Raw genomic sequence first — 22,982 nt, forward strand, 5'->3', positions numbered from 1 at the left:
ATCATCAACAGGCTCAACCTTCCTCCTAGGCTCCACTGGTACCTGTCACAATAGGCAAGGTGTTACTAACTTAGAGTTGGAATTCTCTTGAGGGTAAAACAGTCAAGACTACCCGTGTAGCCCGATGACGAACTCGACTTGAGCTCTAATTGATTGTTTTATTATTATTAGGTCTACATATTTTATATCCTATCATTTCCAAGATTTGATAACCTAAGGCTCTGATACAATTTCTGTGGCGCCCCAAAACCCGGGGTCAGGAGTCTCGGAAGCCACGCTATCTAAACTCACACAACTCACGCTACATATGTAAATACTCACGCTTCGCGACCCCACACTTAACACACACACACTACAGGTTATTGTCTTGGAAATGAACCATCATTACTAGAGAAATTTTATTACAACCCAAATGTAATTAGTCTTACTGGGGGTGACCTTTAAGTAAGGTTAATCCGCCGGCCGAATATACGTTTCTTATTTCTTATTTTACATAACCCATACTTATAAATAAGCCGAACTATAAACAACTGAAAACTAATCCAGCTTATTCCGACTACCTGAGGTACTGCACCAAACAATCTATGGAACAGCTGGCCATTTCCTACCCGTTTCCTGGCTGTGGTTCTCATGGCAGGCATCTTGATTCACTGTTGTGTTGTGTCAATTTAAGAAAACAACTGTGAGCTAAGATGCTCAGCATAATAATGTACAGTATGAAATGACTGTATAATAACATCATATATTATATATATGTTTTATTTAAGAGTATATTTCTTGGTGTCCCACCCCTTCTTATGAAAACAATTCTTTTAAGGGGGTTTTATAACCTGTGAATACCTTAATAGTAATCCCAGCACCTAGGCTTGGGTTACGATATTGCATATCAATTCCAATTGGAAGATTTTGGACATCTCACAGGAGCCACCGTATACGATGATCAGTCGTCCTACGGAAAGTAACCTTCTTTACTAGTAAAAGGACGAATACCGTCATCTCTCGGGTATCACCCTGGCCGCATTCGGGCTATGTGTCCCATTTTTGGGTATACACATACTTCACAAGTTCCTGAGTACACAGAGTACCTTCGCCCGTGGTACCTTTGGTAGCCCATCCAGCACATGTAGTACCAGAGTCTACCCCTCCATTGTCCTTCAACAGAATTCTATTAATCTCGGGAACTTGAACCACATCGAAGTTCCCCAAGCATTTTGCTTGTTGATAGAGATAGTTTATCTTTTTTTAAATATAAGTGTACATATATGTATATACGTACTTCGGAGAATTTCGGAGGAAGTACCAGGGATGTGTGTTGACCGTTGTCAACAGATAATTAATAAGGGGAAAAGTTTCTTCTTGAAACTATATTCAATATAATAATAAGTCGGGATAATATTCACCGACGATCTGAAATTATTCGAATGAATAATCATTAATTAAATAGTATTCTTTTAAAAGATTTATTTAAATAACATTCCTCAACTAGTTTGTGTTTACATAATTAATAATCTATAATGATTAATCGGGTTTGAAATAAATAAACGTTGAAGTATACTACTCCTATAATAAAGGAATACGTATATAATATTTAATATCCGAATCAATAAAATATAGTTGAGGGAATATGCTCATTGGGAAATCGTTTTAAAAGTTCGAGGTATTTTAATGTTTCGTAAGCGGACGATGAGTCCCTTTAAAATGTACCACTATGGATGTATAACCGTCCTATAAAATCTCCGGAACGATTCCCGGGTTTTATCTTAATCCCCGACCGACCCTCGGTCTTATATAATACGTCACGCTTAAAGCGAAATAATCATTTCACGATATATACTTATCGTACAACATCGCTACATTATGCGAAAATTCAACAACTACGTATCATGGCAAACATGGTATTTATGCGATGACAGTAAAACAATCCTTTCACAACACAACAGTAAAATGGAGTTGGGTTTGTAAACTTGCTTGGGTATCTCGAGGTGGAGGATGCTCTAGGTTCCGCTCAGAATCTATAACCATAAACACATTTCATTTTGTTAGTTTATGTCCTAATTTACGGTAACTCGCACTCATGCGCTACTCATTATACACCCTCTCAACTCATACTACCCTTAACATTTCTTTTAAGTCATAAACACTTTATGGTCACTTCATTTTCCTAAGTATCTTGAGTTCATTCTCATTATCGTTGTCGGCTCCGCTTAAGGATTCTTACGGTTTCTACTCGCGCGGTCTCGGCTCCGACATTTTTATAAAATCGAGAAATCATTATTTTCACTTGAAATTTTTATGACAGTTAGGAAACTCCACATGTTACTCTCTGTAAAAATTTGATGATTTATGAATATTTGTAAGTCTATCCTTTATATTTTCAAAGTATGTGATTCGTAGCAGTTTTTGTCACATAAAACACTTTTACTAAAACGATCATAACTTTTGATCCGTAAATTGGAATTAAGCGATTCAAGCACCTAAACGATCCTTATAAAATTTTCTATCTTAAAAAAAGGTTATTCCTCAAGAATCTACAGTTTACAACTTCGATACTTTCTACAGAAACTTAAAGTTACGGTTTGTTGGTTTTAACGATGTTACGTTTACGATCGGGGTTTCGTTTATGCCTTAACTATCAACACAACAACCAACAATCATCATATCATTATCAACATACAAACTCCTCTCAAGAACATAATGTTCTAGAGGCAACAACAACCAACCTTAAATCTACTTAACTTATTCATCAAGATTTCATCAACAACACTTAGTAAGCTAGGTTTACTAACACCCACTAAATGGATCTTAAACATGAACCTTAAATAAAGTTAGGCCAAAGATTTTTACCTTTCTTGAAAGCTTGAGATGTGTTCTTGAGGATGGTGGAGGCTTGGAAGTGCTTGGTATGATTTTTGGAACCTAAAACCACCATTAAAATCAAGAAACCAAAGAGAGGTTACTATTCACACTATTCACACTATTCACTAGTGAGTTTCTTGAATTTATTCCACCCATCAAACCTTGATAAAAAGAGATGAAAGATTTTTCTTATCTTAGTTTAGTTGCTAGGAGGCTTGGGAAATAATTGTGTGATTTTACAAGAACTAGAGCTTGGAGTTTTGAATTGCAATTCCCCTATTTTCTTCAAAATAGCCGAATGGGAGCTTTGTGAGGGGGGGGGGTATTTATAGCACTTGGTTGCTTTTCTTGGATGATTTCTAGGTAGCTTCTTGGAAGGTGACTTGATATCTTTGCAAGTTGATCTTTATTCTTCCTAGGATAGCTTAGGTTTATTCCTTGTCTCCAAATCCATGGACAAATCTTTGTAGCTTGCTAGCTTACAAGCTAAACTACAAGGTTAGTTCCTTAGCACACTATTTGCTAGCTAGCTTGGTCATCCTAGGGTTAGCTCACTATTTGATGAAGTAACCATGGTTACTTCCTTACCATGGTTTAGTTAGTGCGTTACATTTAATTAATCGTTTACGCGTTCGCTCGGTTACTTAAACGTTCTCCGCAATACTTATTCGTAAATGGTTCGCAATGTAATTCTTTTCGTTTCTATTCCTTATATTTTTATTTATCCTAATTGAATATAAGTTCGTAGGATTTTAATCTCGTAATTATATTGTGATTCCCGTAGTCCTTGATAAGTCGTAATTACGGTCATTTTTCAAAGTTCGTTTTCTTCGAAAACTAATAGCGTTTACATACACTCATTTGGTACGTATAGTCGTAATATCGATTCTGAAACTCATTTTCTTATGCACTATATAGTGTGGGCTCAAAAGTTTTTCCCATCTGTCAGGGTTACTATTCATTAAATGTTTTACGGGGTCTCAAAAATTCGAGTTATTACATTCAGGGCTTTCAAGTCCCTTAAGCCCCCTGAGTTCCACGGATCAGCCGACCCAGTTGAGGCAAGGGCATGGCTAAAGGAATTGGAGAAATCCTTTGAGATTCTGAGTACCGATGAGGCACAGAAGACTGTATTTGCTACCTACCTTCTGAAAGGAGAGGCCAACTACTGGTGGGAGGCCAAGAAAAACATGAAGACAAATGCTATCATAACCTAGGAGAGGTTGAGTCAGTTGTTTTTGGGAAAATATTTCCCGATGTTTATGGAGAACCAGATGGAGCTCAAGTTCTTAGAGCTAAAGCAGAATAACTTGTCTGTGGCAGAGTATGAAGCAAAATTTACTGAGTTATCAAGGTTTGTGCCGGAGTTTGTGAGCACCAAGGAAAATAAATCTAGGAGGTTTCAGCAGGGACTGAAACCGTGGATTCAGAATAGGGTGGCAATCCTTGAGCTTACAGATTATGCCACTCTAGTGCAAAAGGCAACAATTACAGAAGCCGGAAGTGAACAGATGTAGAAAGAAAGAGAGAAGAAAGGAATAAAGAGTAAAATCATGAGCATGGGCGGAGGTTCCGCATGAGGGAGCTTCCCAACTAGATTTAATCGAGGAGCAGTGTTGTAACACCCCCAGATCCGGGGTCGGGGATCCGGGTCGTCACGGTCTTTCTTTCCACAATATCACTTCACTTAATTAATAAATAACCTTATGCTGTGACCCCACACTAACACACACCACAACCCGTTATAGTCTCAGAGATGAAATTTAAATATGTACAAGTCTTTGAATCCACAATTTAAAAGTTATTACAACCCAAAATGATTACTTGATAAATTTACAGTTAATTGCCATTATCTGCCACAAGTTATAATTATACATAATTGATTCTCAAAAGTAGATGGTCTGATCTACAATAGATCTACCTCTGCAGCTATAGCAGCTACAACATCAACGGGAAGACACAGGACGCTTCCCACGCGCTTGCGCTGGGTCTGCTGGAGTCTGGCCATCTTTCCTAACTGTTGTTGTGTGATGAAGAAATAAAGCAAGGGTGAGCAGCAAGCCCACCAAAATAATATGTATAATGATTTACAATATATGAGCCTACTCATAATACTCATGAAAGTCTTGGTCAAAAGAAATGAACCAAGTTGATATCTTAATGCGATGAAGTCGCAAAATATTCTGTATATATATATATATATATATATATATATATATACATATATACTTTTCGAAATATTGGAAGTCCTCTTCCATGCATAATACACACAGAATTCCAGTGTATAACTGTATAAAAATATCGTTGCAAGGTGATCTCATATATCTAACCTTGTCTCAACGTTTTTCTGAAAATCTTTGTCATGCATAAGATAATCATTTACTAGATATAAGTTTAAAAGATGAAGTTACAAAATACTCCAATATACTTATATCTTTTCCAAATACTACTTGAACTACCACCATTCAAGTTATAATTAGTTTCCAAAGTTCATCACATAGACGAGACTACAAGATAATACTTGAATAGATTCAACCTTTAAAATATCATCAAAATAAAATGAAGTTATGAGATACTTCATTTGATGCAAACATTATTTTGAAAACTTGACCCTGCCAACACTCAACAATCGCCCAACCGTAGCCTTTCTATCGAAGTGCTTTGGGTAGTGTTGCAGAAATATCCAATTGGATGATGAACTCATTACGGGAGTTTACCGCGCCAGGAAGACCACTTACGATGATCAGTCGTAGTAGTACAACCCCACCATTTTCTACATGTAGAGGAGAACCTGTCGGATTTACTTGTCAACCGAACACTGAACTCCTAAGGAATGGACCGCCTTAGCGGAACTTCCAGGCCATTTGGGCCAATATAATAAGGCTGGGCCGGCGCTACTCGACCACTTACGCCACTCCTAGTTCAGATGAAATCCATGACTCTGAAACGTAAAGCTCGTTTCCCCCTTTCCCCAAGTAGAAACTTGTTGATACGGCTCCACCAAGAAGTCGTACCTAGTTGGAAAGGAAAACTCACCGATATTTCCCAGGCGATGCCTGTTAATGGATTAACTTGTTCCAAGAATTTTACTTCCCGAATATTGGGTAAGTAATCAAAAACTCTTTTACCAAGACAGCAACCTTGTTGCGAATATAAAACACACCACCGAGCCGGATCCCCCAGGTTTTGAGCGAGTATTTAAATCCCCTTTTTAAAAGGAAGATCTTAAATATAAAATAGTTTTGGGATCCGCTCTAACTTTTGAAAATCATTTTAAAGACTCGAAAACACTTTAAAGAGTGTTTGGAGTAAAACTGATTTAATGAAGTAAATCAGTCCCCAGAATATTTAGAAAATGTCTGAATATTATTATTTAAATAATATTCCCATAAAAATAATCTTTATAAAATAATTGAAGTAGAAGTATTAAAACTTATACTTGAAATGAATAGCAAATAATCAAAGATATACTTATACGAAAGTAATATCTTTATTTGAATAATCAAAAATAAGTTTGATTATCGACACCTTATTCTTTAATAAATTAAAGAATATATCTCAGCAAATAATCGGAGTCATAGATCCTCAAATGAATATTCAAATAATATTCAATAAATAAAATACGCTGAGTCATAATACCTCGAATGAATATTATAAATAATATTCATTAAATAAAATAAAGGAGTCATACATCCTCAAATGAATATTCAAATAATATTCAATAAATAAATAAAAGGAGTCATAAGTCCTCGAATGAATATTCAAAATAATATTCATTAATAAAATAAAGTTTAAAGTTATCGAATAAACCTTATTCGATTAATAGTTTGGAAAACTATAACCATATATATATATATAAATATATATATATATATATATCCATATCCATATATACAAGATTACTCGGGATCCTCGACTCCCGGTTTTAGAAAATATTTTCACCTTTTATCCCCTATACTAAGGGTATACGCAACTACTTGCTTATTTCTAGCATAGGTATTATGCAACTATAAGCATTGAAATCAACAGATAGATAACCAGATTACGAAACAGACATGCATATATACCATATTAGCATGCTCCAATATATCACAAAATTTGCTAATAACAATCATGCAATATCACAAGATAATGCATATACATATATTTACATCACAGCAACAGTATAACGGGTAGAAAACTTGCCTGAGCGACTGGGGTTACGAATGGCTCGGGACGAGTCTGGTAACCTATAAACAACAAGTAAGTTGGAATTAAACCAAAGTCACTTGTAAATCTATACTTTAACTAACTTAGACTCTAACGCTTGTTTTGCGCTCACTGATTCGCTTAAGTCACTCGGGTACCCTCGGCTCCACCATTTTTAATAATTTAACCTTTACGAGTTTTAAAGCGATTCCTTCGCGAGTGACTTACCAACTGCCTAAAACACTTACCATAAATGTTTCATGCATTAATTAACCCTTTTTGGTCTTTAACCTACATTTCAAAGTAAGGCGAGGGGAAAAAGTTTCGTTCGCGAAACGCCGTTACCTGAAACGGTCGTTTCTCCTAAACCGTAAATCGGAATCGAACGAACTACATATCAAAACGAAGCTCGTAACATGAGCTATCTAAACATGGCAGTGGTCACAATTTAGCAGGGGGTTCTCGGGTCCTAATGCTATGCACAAAAACAGTCCAAAGAAAATCGGACGTTACGACGGCTATGTTTACGCGTTTTCCCAATTTTAAACCATTCAATACCAATCCACAAATCAACCCCAAATCAATCATACAACCAATATCCCTCCAAACCACATCATAACAGCCCCAACAAATCCACATTAACCATTTATACTTATTCCTCACATGAACTAAAAGCTTTACTTAGGTTTTTTAACTAATTACCAAGATTTACAACTCCAACAATGCAACAAAACCAACTAATCTCTACAAACTCAACCAAACTTCAACCAATCAAGCATCATGCTTCACATATGCTATATCAAACACATTCAATCCTAATTACTCAAAACTAAAGCTAGGGTTTGTAGTTTATACCTTCCTTGGAGAGTGGAGAATCAAGAGGATGGCTTGGAATCACCTTTAAAGCCCTTATCCAAGCTTAATCTAAACAAAACTTCAAGAACACAAATTTTAGTTCTTGAAAACACTATTCACCATCTTCTTTGATGATTTATAGTAAAAGATTGGCTTGGAATTAGAAGCTTAAACTTATAGGAAGTATGTAACTTAACTAGGAGAAGCTAGGATAATTACCTTGGAAAATAACAAGTGGAGGAGCTTGGACTTTCAAAAATTAAGAAAAGAACCCGAGAGGTTTATGAAGAAGAAGAGAGAATTTTGTGTTTTGCCTTGTCTTGATCTTTTGGTTGGTTGATTTGGTTTTGTTTTTGATTTAGTAAAGTACCTTCTTGCCCTTGGATTTGTGTGGTTACAAAGCCACCACACCTCCTCCTTCCCATGTCATGCTTATCTCATCCACATGATGTCATCCTTCCTTCCTTGTCTTCTTTCTATTGGTTGGATGACATCGTTCCCATTAATCCCTTTGATTAACTTCCTAATCGTTTGCCTAATGACCGTTGATCTGCTATACGGTTCGCTTAACTTTCGTTCTCGTTTATCGTTTGAAGGATCATACCCGGGATCTTATTACTTAGGTTCCCTTAACCTTTCTCAATACATTGTATTCCTTTTATGATCCTCTCTTATAATCCTTTAATTTAAATCCTTTTTATCCTGTTACCTTATACTCAATTCTCTCCGTATATTGTGGATTTCCGGGAAAAATCAAAGTGTTCGTAATTGGATTCTGACGATCTTTACATACACTTATATACCTCATAGAGTACTAATAATATCCCATAAGATCAATAACAGAACCCCTACATAGCGTGGCATGAAAAGTTTTCTCGTTCAGCAAAAACACTATTCATAAGGGTTTCAAAAATTTCCAAAAATTGGGGTTATTACAGTCTCCCCTCCTTAAAAGGATTCCGTCCCGGAATCAGATAGAAAACAAATGGGAATACTTGCTTAGCATTACACTTTCTAACTCTCGAGTCAATTTTCCCACATTGTGGTTCTACCACCAAACTCTGCCTAGTTTGATAATCCTTCTCCTAAGCACTTGTTCCTTTTTCACTCTATAACCCTTCCTGGTTGCTCCATATAGGTTACGTCGGGTTGCATATCTATGCGCTCATATGCCTCTATTTATCTGGCATCTGAATTACACTTCCTTAACATTGATACGTGAAACACGTTACGACCTGCTACATGTTCGGGGTTAGGGCTAGCTCATATGCTAACTTCCCAAACATCTTAATATATCCAAGGGTCCAACAAATTGTAGACTTAGCTTTCCTTTCTTTCCAAACCTCATCAATCCTTTCTAAGGGATACCTATAACATTACTGGGTCCCCTATTTCATACTCTTTATCCTTTCGTGTGAAATCAACATACTTATCATGTCCATCTTGGGCTACTACCAGCCGTCCTCTGATTAGATCTATCATATCCTTGGTCCTTTGGACTACTGCGGGTCCGAGCATCTTGCGCTCTACAACTTCATCCTAACATAAGGGAGATCGACATTGTCTTCCCTCAATGATCTCATAAGGCGACATCTCGATAATGACATATGATCTATTGTCGTAAGATAACTCAATCCGAATTAAGTGATCATTCCAAATTCTTTCAAGTCTATTACACAGACTCTCATTTTGCTTTTAACATTAGAGCTTCTGCTTCTCAATACCCATTCTTTTCCAGTTCGTAATCGCTACTACCTTCCGTTCCTAATATTATACTGGTTATACTTTTGCTCGTTAGCATTCTATAACCTTTTAATAACCACGTCAACCTTAGTATCACGAATGTGTTCCCATTCCGCATACTACCACCACTTTATTACTCCTTTTTCAGCTGCTTCTATTTTCCAAAATTTGATCAATCAAATAGAAGTAAAGGAATTTGTTGAGAGATCACTAAGATCATGAACACTTGTTATATCGCATAGTTAGTACAGAAGGTGGCCAGCCTTTAGTACTTGACAAGCAATTAAACAATAGCTGGTATCCTACTAGGCTTCTATCACACAGATAGATAGTCATTCGGCAATACCTCCCCTTTCTGGAAGGGTTGTTCTTCTCAGCTTACATGAAATGAAAAGAAGAGAAAAGAACGAACTGAAGAGAATTGTATATATGAAAAAAAATATACTGCCACAAAATATCTGGCTTGGAATCTACCTCTGAACTATAGAGGTTTGTCATAGGAGAACAAAACATATATGTATTTATATCAACATCAAGTATTATAGCATCGTATTTCACGTGCCTAAATATTTTCGTTATCCCGTCCATCATTCTATGGACCCATGCTCTTCCTCGAGCTTATACACAATTACCTTTAAAACTCCCTCGACATCGAAAATCGAATCTGGGATCTCATTCTAGACATCATCGTTACTCGAATTCTATGCTTGCACCGCAACCTTCCTCGTATAATAATACGACTCTCTATTGATAAGAAAGAATAATAATTCACTATGTAGATACTCTACTTAATTAGTCTATTAATGATGACTTATACACTACCACGACCCGATTAGTGGTACTCCATCTCAACACCCATTCCAATACAACTCTCACGGTTGTAATCAGCTCAATACTCGCAGAATCATTGCTGCCTCACTATGGTCCACCACTGACCTACTGTAGTCATTCATTTTCCATGAAGTCTTAATAGCTAACCATACGGAGTCCATACATCTCGTATCTAATTCTCCTAAGGAGTTAACATAACCACCAATCACAATTCATGAAGAACACTCCAAACTCTGACGTACTTTCATGACATGAAGTAGATAAAATTGTAGAAGAGTTTCAATCAAAGCAACGATAGCAGGTTAATACCATTCTTAATCATATGCCTTAAATAGAAGACTTAACTCAAAGGTTCGTCTAGTCCTTTTTGAAACATGGTCCTGGCTTATCTCAAGATAGGACCTTCTAAGATAGATAGCCCGTTCATGGCGATTACACGAATTAAACCTTTACTAACTACTATTACGGTTGGGTATTGCACAGTCATCAGAAGGAATGTCAATCTTCCAAACCATAATACAACCTTCACAGTTTTAACCATCATCACTGTATTCCTTTGGCGCAAGTGCCTATAATTATCCTCTTACCTTTAAAGTGTCGGCCACCTCTTTGGCCTTTCCTCATAGTACAATTTCCTTACAGTCAATGTCATTTTAACCACCTCCAAATAAATTTTCTACCTTATTTCAATCACAGCTTATGTGAAGATGTCTTCCTTAAAATCTGATGAGTAAAAAAAAAATCACCATTTTTCCATAAGTTATTGCCTCAATCTTTAGAGGTTAATCACTGTCACGACTGACTCTCAATCATACTTAGAACATCTTTTATCTTAAGTCCTAATTGCCTAGAACAATTTCAACCTTTACTGGTTTGATCCATACTTTCTCATGGTTTAACACGTGCCCCACTTGGCATCATTATAATTACGTCATATTTCCTTTATCCCCATTTCCATTCTTGAGAATTTTGAATATTACCTTTTTCCTTATAAAACCTCTAAGGTTATCCTTCAATCGTTCCTCCTGTATTTCCTAGATACAGGGCATATCACAATACCATTTACTAATAGTAGAACCATTGTTTATTTACTTCTGAAGAATTTCTCCACTGATCCTTAAAGGTTATTATTACCTTAATCCTTTCCAATTCATACTATCAAAACTCATACTATCCCTATTAAGGGTGAAATGCCAACCTTTATGCATTCCCCTAGGATTCGTTTTAAGTTACCGATGTTCTATCCTTAATTCCACCTTTAAAAAGGTACAAGCATCCTTCCTTGGATAAATAAAGTCATATATCCCTGATATGGGTATCTTATTCAATCATTCCCACCTCGATAGTAAATGCCTAATTTCACAATAACATCTGTATACAAAATGAGGTTAATCAAAATGGCCTCCAAAAGATAACAACGGTTATCCGCTTTTCTTGCCTAATCTGGTAACGATAACATGGATGTTCTGGAAGATATTGGTCGTGTTCAACGTGAACTTCTTCTTAATAATTCCTTATTTACTTTTGTTGTTTATCTCAACAGTCACCTCAATGTTGGGATATCTTTCATATCTGGCGTCTCCCTTTCTGGGTATCATGCCACCGGTCTTACACTTCACCTTCTTGAAGGTCACTTCCTTCATCCAGTTTTTCCTAATTTCTTACTTCCTCGAATCCTCCCAACTTAAAGGGGGTACAATATATGTATCTCTTATGCCTTCAACCATCAATTTTAACTCATGGTGGATCACCATCATCCTGACGATTACATACTTTTCTATTTCTATTGCTATGAGTCTTTAGGGTTTCCTCATACCCGACTCCCTTATCATACCTCAAACTCTTTTGCCTTTATATCCCTTTCCACTTCAGTTCCTTTTTATTTCCCTTTCTCTTATCATTATTTCACGAACCATCACAACATAAGCATCGATTCCAAACATCCCGTCATTCTGGATTCGTGTCCTCAGAACGAATCTTGACAACTTTTACAACTTAGATTCATAATTTATCATACTCATCCACTTTTGTTCTAGCTCCAAAGCTTTTACACTATCTCCTTATCTTTGGGAATTACTTTCCCGAAAACAATTGACTGAACTTAAATCAGTTTATTATAATCTCTTGTTCCGTGCCTTCCTTGGCCTTTTACCGGCGGGTGGTCTCTCTCTTAGGAGGGTAAGTGACAAAACAGTCCTGTTGAGATTCGTCAATCATTTAGAATCTCAAATGATTCCTATATTTCCTTTTGCCAGGCTCTTGCTTCGATTGGGCCAGCTTGTTCCTTGGAACTCTAAGAGCTTAGCGACTTAGAGGTCCTGAAAGAATTTCACACCACATTGTTTCCTCAAGGTGGTGGTTGGGGATAATAGTCTAAGTTCTGTCTAGACAGGTCCATGAATTTCCGTATAGGAGTACCGTCTCGGGTCTCCTTATCTCGCTCGACTTTTGTTTTCTCAGTCTAAATATTTCTTCCTACTCCCCATACTTGGGGTTATCTTATACGTTAAAATCCTCATTTTCCACTTCATTATGTTATGGGTTCCTTCTATCTTGATGGCGTCCTCCCTGACTATCACATTCAGGGTTTGCTCTAAATCTTATTCCTCAAACTAGCTTTCATCTAAGATCTCATCCTTACGCTCTTGAACTTTTGGAACCCAAATTCTATAGGAATACCTCATTATTCCCTTATCATCTTTCTCGATATTAACCTCTTATCTATTTGTTGGCTCTCTGCCTTTATTCATAACTTTTTCTGGCACAATATGATCTTTTCCAATAATTCGGGCTGTATTGCAATCTCAAACAGCTTTTCGGTACCGGCTCCGGTTACCTTCACTACTATTTCCATTTTCTCAAAATCTCTTATAAACTCTCCAAAAGACATTATCATCTTGAGTCTCTCCTTTTTACTAAGGGCATCAGCCACCATATTGGCTTACCCCGAATGATAAAGAATCTGCCAATCATAATTCTTGATTAGCTCTAACCGCCTCCTCTAGCGTATGTTGAGCTCTTTCTACGTAAGAATGTACTAGAGCACTTATGGCTTAGGTAATTCTCGCACTTCTCTCCATACAAGTAGTGCCTCCAATCTTTAGGGTAAAATTATTGCCACGAGCCTAAGCTCATGGGCGATGATATCAAATTTCATATTACCTTAATTGTCTTGACGCAGACGCGATTATCTTGATGTGCTAAGAAGCACCCTAATTCCTTATGCGAAGCGTCACTTACAAATCACAAAATCTCCTTTTTCCATCCGGCAATGCCAGCATAGGGGCCATCACCAACCTCTGCTTCAGTTCTTGAAAGCTGTTCTCGCATTTCTCTGTCCATTCGAACTTCTCAGTCTTACGAGCAAGCCGCGTTAAAGGGGCTACTATCTTTACAACTTGAACGAACCTCCGGTAGTGACCGGCCAATCCTACCTCTGGTAGTCGACCAAACCATGGTCATCAATTCATCAGTGGTCCTTTATCCAATCCTGTCAGGATTCTCCATGGGGTCCTTCTCAACAACTATCCCTACTAGGACAACATCCTCAATATCAACATCATCCGGTCCTGCATTAGGACACTCTATCGGATCCACAATCTGATCTCCAATAACTAATAAAACATCATCGCGTTGATATTCCTCAACTTCAGGGTTCGGAGTCCCGCTACCATATACGATAACGAACTACGCTCCTATCACGATATTTATAAGGGTTCCCATAAGGGTTTTAACCGTCAGTACTACGTTAGGTAGCCCGACTATGAACTTGGCAAGAGTTCTTATTATCTTAGTGAACTTATTATCTTAACGTCCCATCATCTCTGAGGTTTATAACGCTTAGCTCTGATACCATTTCTGTAACACCCCCAGATCCGGGGTCGGGGATCCGGGTCGTCACGGTCTTTCTTTCCACAATATCACTTCACTTAATTAATAAATAACCTTATGCTGTGACCCCACACTAACACACACCACAACCCGTTATAGTCTCAGAGATGAAATTTAAATATGTACAAGTCTTTGAATCCACAATTTAAAAGTTATTACAACCCAAAATGATTACTTGATAAATTTACAGTTAATTGCCATTATCTGCCACAAGTTATAATTATACATAATTGATTCTCAAAAGTAGATGGTCTGATCTACAATAGATCTACCTCTGCAGCTATAGCAGCTACAACATCAACGGGAAGACACAGGACGCTTCCCACGCGCTTGCGCTGGGTCTGCTGGAGTCTGGCCATCTTTCCTAACTGTTGTTGTGTGATGAAGAAATAAAGCAAGGGTGAGCAGCAAGCCCACCAAAATAATATGTATAATGATTTACAATATATGAGCCTACTCATAATACTCATGAAAGTCTTGGTCAAAAGAAATGAACCAAGTTGATATCTTAATGCGATGAAGTCGCAAAATATTCTGTATATATATATATATATATATATATATATATATATACATATATACTTTTCGAAATATTGGAAGTCCTCTTCCATGCATAATACACACAGAATTCCAGTGTATAACTGTATAAAAATATCGTTGCAAGGTGATCTCATATATCTAACCTTGTCTCAACGTTTTTCTGAAAATCTTTGTCATGCATAAGATAATCATTTACTAGATATAAGTTTAAAAGATGAAGTTACAAAATACTCCAATATACTTATATCTTTTCCAAATACTACTTGAACTACCACCATTCAAGTTATAATTAGTTTCCAAAGTTCATCACATAGACGAGACTACAAGATAATACTTGAATAGATTCAACCTTTAAAATATCATCAAAATAAAATGAAGTTATGAGATACTTCATTTGATGCAAACATTATTTTGAAAACTTGACCCTGCCAACACTCAACAATCGCCCAACCGTAGCCTTTCTATCGAAGTGCTTTGGGTAGTGTTGCAGAAATATCCAATTGGATGATGAACTCATTACGGGAGTTTACCGCGCCAGGAAGACCACTTACGATGATCAGTCGTAGTAGTACAACCCCACCATTTTCTACATGTAGAGGAGAACCTGTCGGATTTACTTGTCAACCGAACACTGAACTCCTAAGGAATGGACCGCCTTAGCGGAACTTCCAGGCCATTTGGGCCAATATAATAAGGCTGGGCCGGCGCTACTCGACCACTTACGCCACTCCTAGTTCAGATGAAATCCATGACTCTGAAACGTAAAGCTCGTTTCCCCCTTTCCCCAAGTAGAAACTTGTTGATACGGCTCCACCAAGAAGTCGTACCTAGTTGGAAAGGAAAACTCACCGATATTTCCCAGGCGATGCCTGTTAATGGATTAACTTGTTCCAAGAATTTTACTTCCCGAATATTGGGTAAGTAATCAAAAACTCTTTTACCAAGACAGCAACCTTGTTGCGAATATAAAACACACCACCGAGCCGGATCCCCCAGGTTTTGAGCGAGTATTTAAATCCCCTTTTTAAAAGGAAGATCTTAAATATAAAATAGTTTTGGGATCCGCTCTAACTTTTGAAAATCATTTTAAAGACTCGAAAACACTTTAAAGAGTGTTTGGAGTAAAACTGATTTAATGAAGTAAATCAGTCCCCAGAATATTTAGAAAATGTCTGAATATTATTATTTAAATAATATTCCCATAAAAATAATCTTTATAAAATAATTGAAGTAGAAGTATTAAAACTTATACTTGAAATGAATAGCAAATAATCAAAGATATACTTATACGAAAGTAATATCTTTATTTGAATAATCAAAAATAAGTTTGATTATCGACACCTTATTCTTTAATAAATTAAAGAATATATCTCAGCAAATAATCGGAGTCATAGATCCTCAAATGAATATTCAAATAATATTCAATAAATAAAATACGCTGAGTCATAATACCTCGAATGAATATTATAAATAATATTCATTAAATAAAATAAAGGAGTCATACATCCTCAAATGAATATTCAAATAATATTCAATAAATAAATAAAAGGAGTCATAAGTCCTCGAATGAATATTCAAAATAATATTCATTAATAAAATAAAGTTTAAAGTTATCGAATAAACCTTATTCGATTAATAGTTTGGAAAACTATAACCATATATATATATATAAATATATATATATATATATATCCATATCCATATATACAAGATTACTCGGGATCCTCGACTCCCGGTTTTAGAAAATATTTTCACCTTTTATCCCCTATACTAAGGGTATACGCAACTACTTGCTTATTTCTAGCATAGGTATTATGCAACTATAAGCATTGAAATCAACAGATAGATAACCAGATTACGAAACAGACATGCATATATACCATATTAGCATGCTCCAATATATCACAAAATTTGCTAATAACAATCATGCAATATCACAAGATAATGCATATACATATATTTACATCACAGCAACAGTATAACGGGTAGAAAACTTGCCTGAGCGACTGGGGTTACGAATGGCTCGGGACGAGTCTGGTAACCTATAAACAACAAGTAAGTTGGAATTAAACCAAAGTCACTTGTAAATCTATACTTTAACTAACTTAGACTCTAACGCTTGTTTTGCGCTCACTGATTCGCTTAAGTCACTCGGGTACCCTCGGCTCCACCATTTTTAATAATTTAACCTTTACGAGTTTTAAAGCGATTCCTTCGCGAGTGACTTACCAACTGCCTAAAACACTTACCATAAATGTTTCATGCATTAATTAACCCTTTTTGGTCTTTAACCTACATTTCAAAGTAAGGCGAGGGGAAAAAGTTTCGTTCGCGAAACGCCGTTACCTGAAACGGTCGTTTCTCCTAAACCGTAAATCGGAATCGAACGAACTACATATCAAAACGAAGCTCGTAACATGAGCTATCTAAACATGGCAGTGGTCACAATTTAGCAGGGGGTTCTCGGGTCCTAATGCTATGCACAAAAACAGTCCAAAGAAAATCGGACGTTACGACGGCTATGTTTACGCGTTTTCCCAATTTTAAACCATTCAATACCAATCCACAAATCAACCCCAAATCAATCATACAACCAATATCCCTCCAAACCACATCATAACAGCCCCAACAAATCCACATTAACCATTTATACTTATTCCTCACATGAACTAAAAGCTTTACTTAGGTTTTTTAACTAATTACCAAGATTTACAACTCCAACAATGCAACAAAACCAACTAATCTCTACAAACTCAACCAAACTTCAACCAATCAAGCATCATGCTTCACATATGCTATATCAAACACATTCAATCCTAATTACTCAAAACTAAAGCTAGGGTTTGTAGTTTATACCTTCCTTGGAGAGTGGAGAATCAAGAGGATGGCTTGGAATCACCTTTAAAGCCCTTATCCAAGCTTAATCTAAACAAAACTTCAAGAACACAAATTTTAGTTCTTGAAAACACTATTCACCATCTTCTTTGATGATTTATAGTAAAAGATTGGCTTGGAATTAGAAGCTTAAACTTATAGGAAGTATGTAACTTAACTAGGAGAAGCTAGGATAATTACCTTGGAAAATAACAAGTGGAGGAGCTTGGACTTTCAAAAATTAAGAAAAGAACCCGAGAGGTTTATGAAGAAGAAGAGAGAATTTTGTGTTTTGCCTTGTCTTGATCTTTTGGTTGGTTGATTTGGTTTTGTTTTTGATTTAGTAAAGTACCTTCTTGCCCTTGGATTTGTGTGGTTACAAAGCCACCACACCTCCTCCTTCCCATGTCATGCTTATCTCATCCACATGATGTCATCCTTCCTTCCTTGTCTTCTTTCTATTGGTTGGATGACATCGTTCCCATTAATCCCTTTGATTAACTTCCTAATCGTTTGCCTAATGACCGCTGATCTGCTATACGGTTCGCTTAACTTTCGTTCTCGTTTATCGTTTGAAGGATCATACCCGGGATCTTATTACTTAGGTTCCCTTAACCTTTCTCAATACATTGTATTCCTTTTATGATCCTCTCTTATAATCCTTTAATTTAAATCCTTTTTATCCTGTTACCTTATACTCAATTCTCTCCGTATATTGTGGATTTCCGGGAAAAATCAAAGTGTTCGTAATTGGATTCTGACGATCTTTACATACACTTATATACCTCATAGAGTACTAATAATATCCCATAAGATCAATAACAGAACCCCTACATAGCGTGGCATGAAAAGTTTTCTCGTTCAGTAAAAACACTATTCATAAGGGTTTCAAAAATTTCCAAAAATTGGGGTTATTACAAGTGTCCCTACCGGGAAAGAGTACTGGGTTTAAGCGGCCAATGAGTGTGAATGTGAGCCAAAGCGGCCAGAAGTCAGGAAGGTCCTATTCCAACCAGTCTCGACCCCCATTACCAGCCTGTAACACTTGTGGAAGGATGCATTCTGGGGAGTGTAAAGGGAAGCCAGTAACCTGCTTTAAGTGTGGTCGAGAGGGTCACTATTCTAACAAGTGTACTTCGCAACCCCCTAGTGTCAGCCCGACCACCATCTGTTATCAGTGTGGAAGACCAGGCCACATGAGGAGGGAATGCCCAGGGAATAAACCAGCAGCTTCAGGAGCAAGCAGGGCTGCTTCTAATAAGCCACCTACTGCAAGAAATTTCAACATGACAGTTCAAGATGCTACGAAAGACTCAAATATGATAGCAGGTACCCTTTCTCTAAATTCAGTCAGTGCAAATGTTTTATTTGATTCGGGAGCAACTAAATCTTTTATATCAAGGGACTTTGTGCTTAAATTAAGACTTGAGGCTGAACCCTTGATAGAACCCTTACAAGTAGAAATAGCCAACCATGAAGTTATTCCTGTTAACCAGATTCACCCCGCCTGTGAGTTAGACATAGGGGAACAATCTTTTAGTGTTGATCTGATTCCTTTTAAATTAGGGGAATTTGAGGTAATTTTGGGAATGGACTGGCTATCTAGAAATGATGCTCAGATAGACTGTAAAGGGAAGAAAGTTAAGTTGAATATCCCAGGGAAGCAAAAAGTCATATTTAAAGGGAAGAGGCAGACGCAGATATTTTTGACCATGGCCCAGGCTAATAAGATGCTACGAAAAGGAAATGAGGTTTACCTAGCCTATGTGGTGGACACGCAGAAGGAGGTGCCCAACTTGCAAGATATTCCGGTAGTCAACGAATTTGAAGATGTATTCCCACAAGACCTTCCGGGACTACCACCCGATAGAGTGATTGAATTTGCTATTGAGTTGGCCCCAGGGACGGCGCCAGTTTCAAAGGCAAAATACCGGTTAGCCCCATTAGAAATGAAGGAATTAGCTACCCAATTACAGGAACTTTTGCATAAGGGTATGATAAGACCCAGTGTGTCTCCGTGGGGAGCACCAGTATTATTTGTTAAGAAGAAAGATGGGAGCATGAGACTGTGCATCGACTACCGAGAGTTGAACAAGCTAACCATAACGAACAGGTACCCATTACCCAGAATAGACAATCTGTTCGACCAGCTAAAGGATGCTGTCTACTTTTCCAAGATTGACCTGAGAACTGGATATCACCAACTAAAGATTAAACCCGAAGATATTCTAAAGACTGTGTTTCGTACAAGGTATGGGCACTTTGAGTTCTTGGTAATGTCCTTTGGATTAACCAACGCCCCAGCGGCTTTCATGGATTTAATGAACAGAGTATTCAAGAAGTACTTGGACAAGTGTGTGATAGTTTTTATCGATGATATTTTAATCTACTCAAGGAACGAGGCAGAACATGCAGAGCATTTAAGGATAGCTCTAGGAATACTCAGAGAAGAACAGTTGTTTGCCAAATTCTCAAAGTGTGAATTCTGGCGGAATGAGGTACAGTTTTTAGGACATGTAATCAATAAGGAAGGAGTATTGGTCGACCCCTCCAAGATAGAGGCGGTCTCAAATTGGGAAAGGCAAACCACACCCACAGAGGTAAGGAGTTTCATAGGATTGGCCGGCTACTATCGTAGATTTGTAAAGGATTTTACGAAGATCGCAGCCCCTTTGACGCGACTTACTCGTAAGACAGAGAAGTTTGAATGGACAGAAAAATGCGAGAACAGTTTTCAAGAATTGAAGAAAAGGTTGGTAACGGCCCCGGTGTTGGCATTGCCAGACGGAAAAGGAGATTTTGTGATATATAGTGACGCGTCGCACAAAGGATTAGGGTGTGTGCTTATGCAGCATAGTAAGGTGATTGCGTATACGTCGAGACAACTGAAGGAATACGAGATTAGATATCCTACTCATGACCTTGAGCTCGTGGCAATAGTTTTTGCCTTAAAAATTTGGAGGCACTACTTGTATGGAGAGAAGTGCGAGATTTTCCCAGACCATAAGAGCCTTAAGTACATATTTACGCAGAAAGAGCTCAACATGCGCCAGAGGAGATGGTTAGAACTAATCAAGGACTATGATTGTGAAATTCTCTATCATCCAGGGAAAGCCAATGTGGTGGCTGACGCCCTTAGCAGGAAGGAAAGACTCAAAATGATAATGACTTCGGAGGAATTGATAAGGGATTTCGAGAAAATGGAAATAGAAGTAAAGGTAACCGGAGCCGGAACTGAAAAGCTGTTTGAGATCTCGATGCAGCCAGAGTTATTGGAAAAGATTAGATTGTGCCAAGAAAAAGTAATGAATGAAGGCAGACAGTCAATGACTGGAGAAGAGGTCCATACTGAGAGAGATGATAAAGGAATAATGAGGTATTCCTACAGGATTTGGGTTTCGAATGTTCAAGAGCTTAAAGACGAGATTTTGGATAAAAGCCATAGTTCAAGGTATTCCATTCACCCGGGGAGCACCAAGATGTATTGGGATTTAAAGGAATATTACTGGTGGCCCAACATGAAGAGGGACGTAGCAGAATGGGTAAGAAAATGTTTGACTTGCCAAAGAGTAAAGGCAGAGCATCAGAGACCCAGTGGACTTTTACGACCCCCGGAGATTCTCGAATGGAAATGGGAACAGATAGCTATGGATTTTGTTGTAGGCTTACCAAGGACGAAAGCCAATCATGATGCCATATGGGTAATTATAGATCGACTAAAAAATTCAGCTCACTTCATTCCTATCAATGAGAGATACACAGTCGATAGACCAGTGGACATTTACCTTAAGGAAATAGTGGTGTGACATGGAGTCCCAACGTCCATTGTCTCAGATCGAGACCCCAGATTCAACTCCAGATTTTGGAGGAGCTTTCAAGAATGTGCGGGAAACAAATTAAACATGAGTACCGCTTACCATCCCGTTAGTCCTTTAACAATATGACAAGAATTACAGAAGGGGGGTTGAATGGAATTCTTGAAACTTTTTCTTGAAATAAAATGTTCTAACAAAAATATAAATATAAGTGTATTGATTAGCACAATGCGGAATAAAAACTTAAGTGAATCAAAACACATGTAATTAAAAACAAGAGTCTTTAAAAACTTTCTGGTGGATTTGAATGATTCCACCAGAGATATATATTATATATCGAGAGAACCCTGTGTGCAAGAATGCTCACAGCTGCTTACAATAATTGAACTTCTAAGGCTACAGAGAAATGCTAAGAATCCTGCTTACAAATGTTTCTCTCCTTTCTTGCTTAGATCGATCGATTCTTAGTTGCTAATACTTGGTTTATATATATCACCAAGATTACAAAGTAATGAGACAAGATAATAAAAAAACTATCTAGTCTATTACAATGCTACTACATTACTCTATTCCAGCATCTTTGAATATCTTCATAATAGCATGGAAATGGCAATGCTTCTTTGTTCTCGAAAACCCAGTTGAATAGGCTACCACACTCCATTTGCATCCACTCGACGCATGTGACTGTGTTGTCACTGTCAACAGATATTTGAATTCTTTATCCGTCGGGTTCATGATCATCTGTCGAGTTATTGATCATCCGTCAGGTTATCTATTTGATCATCCGTCGACTTTATTGTAGGTTATCCGTCGGGTAGCAAACTGGCACTTGACTTCATTTCATTTATGCAGAATTACAAGACATCATTTATGTACAATTAATCAACCTATTCTGCATATCTAGTTAAAGTCAACATGACTTGAATACTACTTACAGAATCTATACAATGGTGAATGCAAAAATGTGCTACAGACTTATTGTTACATAAGCTACTCACTCGATGGATAATAAGTCATCATCCGTCGGGACTATAATGAGTCATCCGTCGGGACTATAAATCTTATCCGTTGAGTGCTACATTATTTCACTAAGTAAAATCTACTAAGGTGTTTTGTTCATGAAATCATCAAGTACACAACATATACACAATAATCTCCCCCAATTTATGTCTACTGGAATTATAGCCATAAATTCAGAGATACTTTGATGATAACAAAACACCCTAAAAAAATAACTTTAAGAGAAAGTAGATATTACTAAAAAGTGCTTCAATTAACAAAAATGTAAAAAGTTTTTCTCACAATCATTTTTCAAGATGCACCTCTAGCCTGAGCATATTTTTCTAGTTTCTTGAAGGTCTGGATCTCTTTCCAAGCTTTCTGTTGTTT

This window comes from Apium graveolens, chromosome 1 (assembly GCF_009905375.1).
Source record: "Apium graveolens cultivar Ventura chromosome 1, ASM990537v1, whole genome shotgun sequence".
Taxonomy (NCBI): domain Eukaryota; kingdom Viridiplantae; phylum Streptophyta; class Magnoliopsida; order Apiales; family Apiaceae; genus Apium; species Apium graveolens.